The 10,610-nt window shown below is 47.5% G+C and overlaps 1 long non-coding RNA gene across 1 annotated transcript; it reads left to right on the plus strand.

Moving 5' to 3' along the window:
• Positions 1-1,158: 1,158 nt before the first annotated feature.
• LOC309845069 lies at positions 1,159-10,034 on the plus strand. The gene is made up of 2 exons (XR_014301015.1): positions 1,159-1,591; positions 9,864-10,034. It is a non-coding gene; the product is annotated as an uncharacterized lncRNA (long non-coding RNA).
• The last annotated feature ends 576 nt before the right edge of the window (positions 10,035-10,610 follow it).

The following is a 10,610-nucleotide window of genomic DNA, read 5'->3' on the forward strand; positions in this document are numbered from 1 at the left end:
TTCTCAGGTGTGAGTTCCAAAATATCAGGAAGTTAACTGCAGCAAGTGATTCTGGAGGCCCTAAGAGACAAAGTCCAGTCCCTTTATAATCATAACAATCCACTGAGGCCCTGAGCATCTGTCCCGAAAGGGACAAAACTCACTAGAGTCCTCCTTGCCCGCTTTAACCTCTCGGGAGTCATGGCCCCTTCACGTGTCTGGCAAACCTCTCCCTCAGAAAAGCGCACAGAGGCACTGAAGAGACTCCTTTACCTGCTATAGCCCTATCCCAACCACCAAATCCCAGACACAATTGCCAGATCACTTGGATAGGGGGTGTGGCTTTACCAGGATGTTTTCCCCGTTGAAGCAGCTGCCTTCTGCAAACTGTCCAGGGTTTATTGGCCCAAGAGACAAAACCTGAGGGCATGGCCAGGCTGCCCTGCCCTGCACCTTGGCGGGAGCTTATTCTTCAGGTTCTACACCTGCCTCCATTCAAAACCTTGGCCCTGGAGGTGCATGCTGGGAGAGAAAACCGCCAGGCTGGGGCTTCTCTAAGAGGCGCAGCTTAGTTTGGCCTAAGGATAACAGGGAAAAGCAGTGCAGGGAACTGGGCAGTTATGATCAGGAATCCTGTACACCGTGGGAAGGGACAGGGCATCAGCAGGTTTTTGGTTTTTGTGGTTCCTAATAGATTTTGTCCAGGCACAAACCCTTTCCAAGCCCTGGACTGCCCAAAGGCGGAATGAGACAAAGCCATGCCTCCTTCCCAATAGGGTGCTCCCCACTCTCAGCCCTGCTCAGGAAGAGGGAACCGGCCTACTGTGGCGGGGTCAGGGTTGTCCAAACTCAACCGGGGGTCCAGAACCCCTATCTGGGTGGAGTCATTACTCAAAGGGAGCTCTCTTCTACGACTCAACTAGCCCTAAGTGGCCCTAAATGTTCCCTCCCAGGTGCGAGTTTCTTTCTGTGAGTGTTTGTGTGCCCACTGAACGTCTGTCTGTGTCTCCTGGTTCCCGGGCCAAGGAGTAGGCAGCACCCCCTTCCTCTCTCTCCCCACTCGGGCCAGGAGACGCGGTGGCGCCGGCCTGCAAATGGAGGAGTCTGTCTCCCCGCGTGAGGGTAGGAGAACCGCCCCTAGGCGAGGAAGTCCAACCGGTTGGGCGGGCTAAGCCTCGCTCTCCAGCGAAATGGAAAAACCCTTGTGTGAGTTCTAGGGACTGATTTTTACAGAGCCCTCTCCTGACCCGGACTAGTCCCATTCCTCCCACTGAGCTTCTCAGAGCCCCGATGGGGTCGAGTTCCTCGCGCTGTGCAGCGGCGAAACTGACTCCTACGTTGAGCAACTAGCCCGGGGTCACACAACTGGGGAGTGGCCGAGCCAGGATTTTAACACGAGTCGTCCGGCCTGCAAAAGCCAGATTCTCTCTGCTGTTAGCGCTGCGCGCCCAGGGCCGAGGATTCCGTTCCCTAACAGCGCAGACAGAGAACCGAGGTGCCTGGGCTGTGACTGAAAGACGCAGGCAGGGGCCACCCTTCTCAGGTGGATGGTGCCTGCGCCTGCGGCCCCTGCGGCAGCTGAGCGTCGGCCGGAGCCGCTGGGGCTGTTACCGTAAGTCTCAGAGGAGCGGGGCGCAAAGGGTGGGGAAAGGTGGCTAAAAAAACGGGAAGAGCCGGAGGGCGCCGCGGCGTGGAGGGACTGCGTTCCCGTCTCAGAAGCTGGGTCTTGAGTGAGGGACGTGCGCACGCGCCCGCGGCAGTGAGTTTCGGAGGGTGGGGTACCGGCTATGAAGAGCTCGTAGTGAAGGGAGAGCAGGACGGATGTCGGCCCAGAAAACAGGGTATCACCCGCCCAGTTGGGCTCCGGACGAATCCCAATCCCTTCCGCTCCCCTACAAGGCCATGCCAGGCGCGGTCTGGAGCCCTCTGAGAGCCCCTTTCTGGCCTCAAAGTGGGTCGACGGCCCAGTCCAGTCTCAGCGGCCCCTTTCTGCGCCCTCCTCCCCTCCTTCCCTTTACTGCAACGGTGACAAAGCGCAGCTCCCGAATTGCTGTCTTGGTGCGCCCCCCACTGCCGACCGCCAGAGGCGGAAGTTGCGGTGAGTCCCAGCATCCTCGCTGACTGGGATCCCTCGACTCTGCCCGGGGGCAACAGCCCAAACCCTCCATCCTCCTCCCCCAGGGCAGCCTAACGTCACCCTAAGCGCCGGCCTTCTGAGCTGGACCCCGGGAAGGATGGGTGGCAGTTCGGCCTAGGCCCCTAGGGACAGGTCATCTACACTACCCAGGTGAAAAGTTGGAGGTAGCAAGCTCTCTTAATACGCGACCCTGCTTCCTCCCTTGAGGTGGGGAGTGGAATCCCGCCCTCAACCTGTTGAGGCCTGTAGAAGGCAGGTCCTGTGAGTGGAGATGCCTTACACATTCCCGTGGTCAGCCATTATGATTAATGACGCCCCAATACATCGACTCTGTTTGTCGTGGGCACGAAACCCAGGCTCTGAGGAGCCCCTTGAACAATTCTATCAAAGAGCTGCCCTTAAACGCTTCTGTTTTGAGCCTCACTTAGTTCTGAGGCCCATTGATAAACTACACAGTAAATTTTCCCGTTCCCTTTGGTCGTGTTTCTTGAAGTGTGGTCCCTGTATCACCTGGGAATTTGTTAGAAATGTAAATTCTCAAGTCCCACTTTAGTCTTATTGAATTAGGAACTCTGGAGGGGGAACCAGCAATGTGTTTCCACAGGCCCTCATTGTGATTTTGGTGTACACTCCAGTTAAAGAACTGCTGTCCTGTGGATTGCGTCTTCCTAGTTTCCAAGTTCCCATATTCTCCACTACGCCTAGAATGTTCGTTTGCCTCTGCACCAAACTTTATGCCTCTGTTTATTCATTTTTTTTAAAGATTTTCTTTATTTATTTGACAGACAGAGGTCACAAGTAGGCAGAGAGGCAGGCAGAGAGAGAGGAAGGGAAGCAGACTCCCTGCTGATCAGAGAGCCAGATGTGGGGCTCGATCCCAGGACCCTGGGATCATGACCTGGGCCGAAGGCAGAGGCTTTAACCCACTGAGCCACCCAGGTGCCCCTGTTTATTCATTCTTATTCTTTCTATTTTATCCCCTCCATGTATTTCTTTGTGCACTAGCTTATTACCTAATGATGTCACTATCACTTAATGATGTCATCATCTAATTTAGCACCTCCCTCATCTTCTCATTCATCCACTGCCTAAGCACATGCCTCACTTGGTGGCAGATTCAGAAACTGCTCTGTGATGGCAGCAGCTGGAGTAGAATGGCAAACCTGCCCTACTCAGAGATTCTCTCACAAAAGGGAGTCAGAGGCCCTGACATGTCATTGGTTCGATGGCCACAGAGTGGAGAAGAGGAGCCCTCCATGTCTGGGTGTGCATCCTTCTAGAGGACAGATCAAATGGAAAAATGGGCCTTGGGAGCAACTGGGAATGAGGAAATTGAGGCACAGAAATAGATTTTCTCTGGGCTCCCTCAAGGACAATGGGCAAGGACCCAAGGGACCCAGTACCAGCTTGAAATACACAAGTATTTTCTTTGTGGATTTCTCAAGATGGTGATTTAGACATTTGTTGGTAGCTGGTTAGAAGCAAGCAGCCAAAAGGCCTGAGACTCATAGGTATAGATACAGATGTTTTCGCATTCAGTCACACATTCCTAGTATCAGACATATTTTGGGATCCTATTTACGAAGATAAATTTATAGCTAATGTTACAAGTTAGGCAGCATGAGGCCAAGGTGCTACCAAAAATACCCAGTAAAGGTAGCTATAAATATCTTCTGGGAATGGAGTGCTATTCTAAATGCTTTACCTGCTTTATGTCACTTAATTCTTATAGCTCCATGAGATAAATGGAGAAACCAAGTCAAAGATGGGTTAAATACTTACTCAAGATCACATGGCCTGTTAGTGGCAGAAGTGATATTTGAATCCCAGTAGTGTGAGGCCAGAGGCCAGGCTCCTGCTCCCAGGATTCAGCACCCTCCTGTGGAAGCTAGCAGGTCATGACCTGTAATCTCAAAGGATTGATTTAATTTCCCAATGTGGGAACTAGTCACAACCCTAGAATAATACTGTTCTATTTAACAGGTACTTCATTAGGCATTACTATCAGTAGTATTAATAATAATTAACAGTTGGTCTTTTCCTATTCAGGTAACATTTTCACACCCACTATCCCATTTGATAAAATAGTCACATGTAATAGGAAGAACAGCTATTCATATAATCCCCATTTTACAGATGAAGAAACCGTGACCCAGAGAGGTTAAGTGCCTCCCCCCAGATCACTCAGCTAACAAATGGCAAAGCAAGGAACACTGTTACTCCTTTTGACATCTTCGTCTTTGTTTCTCATTTTTTCTTTCATTTCACTTCAGACCCACGTTCTTGTATCATCATCTGAAAACTTGACATTGTCTCCATTAGTTTCTGCTGCTCCAAAGGACGTCCCTGCCCAGCATTTGGTTTGCTCCTCTTACAGTCCCTGATGAGGTCGAAATGGCCAAAGTTGTTCTTTCCAGTTTCCAGTTGAAGAAGCCAAGATTTGGAGAGTTCAGAGGACTTGACCAAGGTCACAGAGCCACGATAAGGATCAAAGTCTCAGACCCTTCATGGGCAAGAGTGAATTTTGTAGAGAATCCTGCAGAATGAATGAATCATGCTTACTCCCTGTCCCATCCTTAAAGCCTGGCAGTGCTGACAAAGGAAAGACTGACAGTTGTGGGAAAAGTACCAACAATTTCTAAGTATTCAAAACATAATGTGCTATTAATGCAACTTTTTATTATAATGGACTTACAGTCATTTCATAACTTCCACTATTGGCAATATGTCAATTTTGGAATGTTTTCCTAATTATTCCAGAGTCAGCCTTACTGTTCTTGGAAAGAACAGAAGAACAGAAGAGGAAAGAAAGGTCACTGCTTTAAAAATAGGCCTGGAAAGGGCCAAAGGAACCCTGATCCAGAATGTAACTCTGCCTTGGTCTTTGGCCCTAAGGAAGGGGTTTGTACTTTTATAAGTGACAACAGTGAAGCCATGATTTTAATTTAATTTAAGTTTTTAAGACTTTATTTATTTATTTGACAGAGAGAGAGATCACAAGTAGGCGGAGAGGGAGGCAGAGACAGAGGAAGCAGGCTCCCTGCTGAGCAGAGAGCCCAATGTGGGGCTTAATCCCAGGACCCTTCGATCATGACCTGAGCTGAAGGCAGAGGTTTAACCCACTGAGCCACCCAGGTGCCCCATGATTTTAATTTTTTTTTTAAGATTTTATTTATTTATTTTTCAGAGAGAGAGAGAGAGAGAGCGAGCACAGGCAGACAGCGTGGCAGGCAGAGTCAGAGGAAGAGGCAGGCTCCCTGTGGAGCAAGGAGCCCGATGTGGGACTCGATCCCAGGATGCTGGGATCATGGCCTGAGCCGAAGGCAGCTGCTTAACCAACTGAGCCACCCAGGCATCCCTGATTTTATTTTATTTTATTTTATTTTATTTTATTTATTTATTTTTAAAGATTTTATTTATTTATTTGACAGAGAGAGAGATCACAAATAGGCAGAGAGACAGACAGAGAGAGAGTTGAGGAGAAGCAGGCTCCCTGCTGAGCAGAGAGCCCAATGCGGGACTCGATCCCAGGCCCCTGGGATCATGACCTGAGCCGAAGGCAGAGGCTTAACCCACTGAGCCACCCAGGCGCCCCTATTTTATTTTATTTTATTTTAAAGATTTTGTTTATTTATTTTGACAGAAATCACAAGTTGGCAGAGAGGCAGGCAGAAAGAGAGGAGGAAGCAGGCTCCCCACTGAGCAGAGAGCCCTATGCGGGGCTCGATCCCAGGACCCTGGGATAATGACCTGAGCCAAAGGCAGAGGCTTTTTACCCACTGAGCCACCCAGGTGCCCCCGTCCCTGATTTTAATTTTAAATATGGCCCATCAGCACATGAAGGCCAGATCACCTGCAAAAATGGATCAGATTTCTTTCTATTCCTTCCTTCCATCATAGTCCTCATTTTTTCCCAGTATAGGCAGTGGAAAAAGGAAAAGCTCCTGTGCTCGGGCTCTAAGGGAAGAACATGATAGGCACACTTTTGCTCGTATCTCAGAACAATCCTCAGAAGGGAGCACGGAGTTCCTCACTTTATAGGTAAGAAAACTGAGGCATAAGGAGGTTAAGCAACTGAGGTCACACAGAGAGTGAATGAGAGCCAAAGGAAAACCTGGGCTTGTAAATATGCAGTTTAACTTCCGGTAGCTATAAACCCGCTTTCCCATGGATGTAGATTCTGAGATCTTCTGACTCAACAGGAAGGAGCATCCAGGAACTGGTCTGCAGTGCTGTGAGGCCTGGAGTTTGAGTCCAGGAGGGAGAGAAACAGATCCCAGGGAACTCTGGGAAGATACAGGATAATCTGCAGCTGCCATGAAAACAGAATTGATGGTGGAGGAGTGCTCTCAGATGCGCCCAGCCAAGATTTCTTATACTTCAGGGAGTTGGTGACAAGTTAAGAGCATGCACTTGGAAGCCAGACAGACCTGAGCTTGGACCCCAATTCTGGCACTTACTAGCAGAACTTGAGCAGACCAAAGGTGCAAGATGTCAGATCTGAGATACAGCTGCCTGCCTCTTGGAGCTGTTCTGAAGATTTAATGAGATATGAAATGAAAAAGGCCTAGCACATGAGCCACCTGAGTGGCTCAGTCAGTTAAGCGTCTGCTTTTGGCTCAGGTCATGATCTCTGGGTCCTAGGATAGAGCCCCACATCAGGCTCCCTGCTCAGCAAGGAGTCTGCTTCTCCCTCTGCCTGCTGCTCCCTTACTTGCCCTCTCTCTCTGTCTCTCTCTCTCTCTGTCAAATAAATAAATAAAATCTTATTTTATTTATTTATTTATTTAGTTAGTTAGTTAGTTAATTTTTTTTTTTTTAAGAAAAAGGCCTAGCCCAGTGCCTGGCCTATGGTGAGTACTCAGTGAATGCAAATTCCCTCTTGTCCCACTGTGGCAATGCCCCTACTTCACCTAATGTGTCTGTGATTCGCCTTCTTCAATATCGTACCCTTGGTCAGTGAGAATCAGCAGTGAATATAAAGTGAGGGGGAGTGGTGTCCAGGGAACCCATAATGTGTTTAAGCTCCCTCCCTATGTGGTGACTAACATTTCCCAGAAATAAATAACTACATAGCACTAGTGCATTTGCTGGAGTTCAACAAATACAGAGATGGTAGGTGCACAATGAAATAAAGAATTATCTGGCTGGCATCTTAGCAGTGCTATCATAAATGGCATTCAGGATCCTTGGTCCTTCCTATCACTCCATTCACTAGGATCTAGGCTAGTGAGAAGAAAACCAAGACCTGCCTAGTGTGCTAATGGAACTTTTCCCTTTATGGTAGTTTAAAGGCATAGCCAGATGACCCGTAAATAGTAAAAAGTGTAGTGGCAATTTAGTGTAATAGTTAAGTGCACAGACTCATATTAGATTGCTTGGGTTCTCGTTCCAGCTCTGCCATTCACTAGCTGGGTGATGTTGGCTAAGTTGCTAAACTCCTGTAAGCCTGTTTCCTCATCTGGAAAATGGGGCCATGGGATAACAAAACAAGATAGTACATAGTACAAGATAGTACATATAAAGCACTTTAAAGAGTATCTAGGGGCACCTGGGTGGCTCAGTGGATTAAGCCTCTGCCTTCAGCTCAGATCATGATTTCAGGGTCCTGGGATTGAGCCCCACACTGGGCTCTCTGCTCAGCAGGAAGCCTGTTTCCTCCTCTCTCTCTCTGTCAAATAAGTAAGTAAAATCTTTAAAAATAAAAAAATAAAAATAAAGAGTATCCAGCATATACAAACCCTCAGAAAGTGTTAGCTATTATGACTGTGGTATGTTACTTCCCTGAATGCGAGCCTGAGGGAGATCGGTGAGTTCATGGAATGAAAGGAAGATGAGTGAAGCTAGAACCTCATGCTTCGAGCAAATATACCAGTGGTTGCAACCTATATTCGGGGTTTCCGTATTGGCTCCACCACTAGTGGGCTTGGATAGTTTACGCCCATGTACGATGGGTGTGAATACCAGCTGCCTTACTTTCTTCATGTAGTTATTGCCTCAAATAGAGACCTACTGCCTGTCATTTTAGCCTTTAATCTTTGAACTCATAAAGGTTTTCTTCTGCTCATTAAGGAGTACGCCCTCTGGGAGGAGCCACATGGTAAGCCATTACCTGCTCGGTCCCTAGCGACACATCAACACTTTACCAGTATCATAGGAATGGGGGAGAGGAAGGTGGGAGACCGGATTGAGGAGATGAGAAGAGCAGGAGATGAGAAGCCTTCCAAGACTTCTTGCTTCCTTCACACACTTCACTGAGGAGTCTCCTGCCCAGGGCCTCACAGTAATGTCACTGGCTTAATGCCGCGACTATTGGAAACTGCCAAATGAGAATGATTCCTGACAGTCTCTTTTCTATTTTGAGGGAAGAGAGGAAGTGTTGGGGATGTGAGACTTTCTTTGGCATCTATGGGACATGGATAATAGAAGCAGTGAGAGGAGGACGCCATGTTGGGCAGTTTTTCATGGAACTTTGGGAGATGGAAGGAATATATTACAAAGATTTCTCCTTTCTCCAGCGAGCTGACTTAACGGTACAGCACACTGGGAAAGCAAAATTCCGTCAATCCTTCCCACCAGCTTCTACTCCCGGTTTCTTGTCCCTAGGCCCAGCAGAAGATTCTGCTGTTCCTAATCTTCCTGGTGAAAGTCCCAGAAACCCCCAAAGGACACTTTGGTTTGGCTGAATCAAAATAATATGTACTGCCATCCTACTGTGTGCCCTGCACTGTGCTAGTCACCGGCTAACGGAGTTTTCAGAAACAGCTATCTCCCCTCCCTTCGCAATGAAAGAGCATCCAAACTTCAGCTGTCCCAGTGGCTTTCAAGTCTAAAGACCACAGTCCTCTGCCTCTCTTTCAGCTTGGTGTAGCCTTAGGGCTAAATTCAGCAGACCGAATATCAGCAGGAATGTCATAGGGCAGCTCCCAAGCATCTTCCTTAAAAAACAGAAATCTAAACTGTGCAGTTTTTATTGTTCCTCTGTCCTGCTGCCTGGGGCCTGTGTCCTGACATGCTGGACCTACGTATGGCAGAGCAACAGGGTGGACATCTTGGAGCACGCAAAAAGGACTGCGGGCCTACAAGAGAATGGGAATTGTAGGATTCGAGTTTTCCAGATTAAAAAGATCAAAGAGAGGCATTTACCTTCAGCACAGGTCATGATCAGGGGGTAGGATCAAGCCCTAGTGGGAAGCCTGCTTCTCCCTCTGCCCCCACAACCACTGCCCCTCCCCCCGGGATTTATCTCAAATAAATAAATAAATAATCTTTAAAAAGATCAACAAAGAGGAGGGAAAGAAAAAGAGGCCTATAGGAAAATGTAAATTTCTATATTTTTTTTGGTGGTGTTAAAGTGGTGTGGGGGCAGGGTGGTATTTTCCACTGACAAACTATATAGCAACTCTGTAGAACTTCGGTCTGTACTAAACTTTTTTCCAGGCAGGCCAAAGAGAAAGTTACTAAAGCACAACTGATGAAATAATTATTCTTATGTATACATTATACCACTTTAAAACATTATTTTGGTGCACTGGGTGGCTCAGTCCATTAAGCATCTGCCTTCAGCTCAGGTCATGATCTCAGGGTCCTGGGATCAAGCCCCGCTTTGGGCTCCCTGCTCAAGGGGGAATCTGCTTCTCCCTTTCTCTCTGCCCCTCCCCCCTGCTTGTGCTTTCCCTCTCTCTCCCTCCATCTCAAAGAAATTAAAAAAAAAAAATCTTTAAAAAAAATTATTTTCCCTGCACAGTGATAACATCTAAGTGAAGAAGGCAGCTGAGAAGTTTCTCTGCAAACAGAATGAAAATGAACAAGCCTTTCTCAGAAGACCAATTCAGAAAAACAGTCAACTCTTCTGTTTCTATTCTGTTCTCAATTTGCTGTGAGACTTTAAGTGAGCTATTAAACATCTTGGACCTTATTAAAATGGGGTGGTAATTTCATATAGAGTGGGTATTGTTAAGCCTCCTTGTTTTTAAATCCAATCTGAGCGCCACCGCCCCCCCCACACACACACACAAATGTAGCTTTTGTAAGCAGTCCACTGACTGCTAGGGAGGTAAGAGGATCTGTCTGAAGAGCTAATGCAGTTATAGATAGATATTCCATATGCTAACTTAACATAAATGCTTCAAACTTTTATTCCCTTGATGGAGAAACATCAGGGTCTCTGGCCTGTTTTACATGCTTTAGCCTTGGGTGGGAAATGCCCGTAAGTAAAATAAGAAGCCATTTCAGAAGTATTTCCCCTTTCCCACACCACTTATTATCTCTAACAACTCATTTTCCATCCACTGTGTTTCCCTGTACAGATTTTACGATAGGGAGTCTCCACCACTGGGGTCTCTGAGAGTCTAGCCAATTCTTTCTGGCTCCCCAGTGAAAAAATGGAGGACAAAACTCAGAATTACGACAGGGCTGGTCATGGGATATAGCCATTATTTTTCTGGCTTCCATCTACCCTGCAGGTGGCAAGTTTGAAGGTTTGGGAAATTCC

The sequence above is a fragment of the Mustela nivalis genome (assembly GCF_964662115.1).
Source record: "Mustela nivalis genome assembly, chromosome: 12".
Lineage (NCBI taxonomy): Eukaryota > Metazoa > Chordata > Mammalia > Carnivora > Mustelidae > Mustela > Mustela nivalis.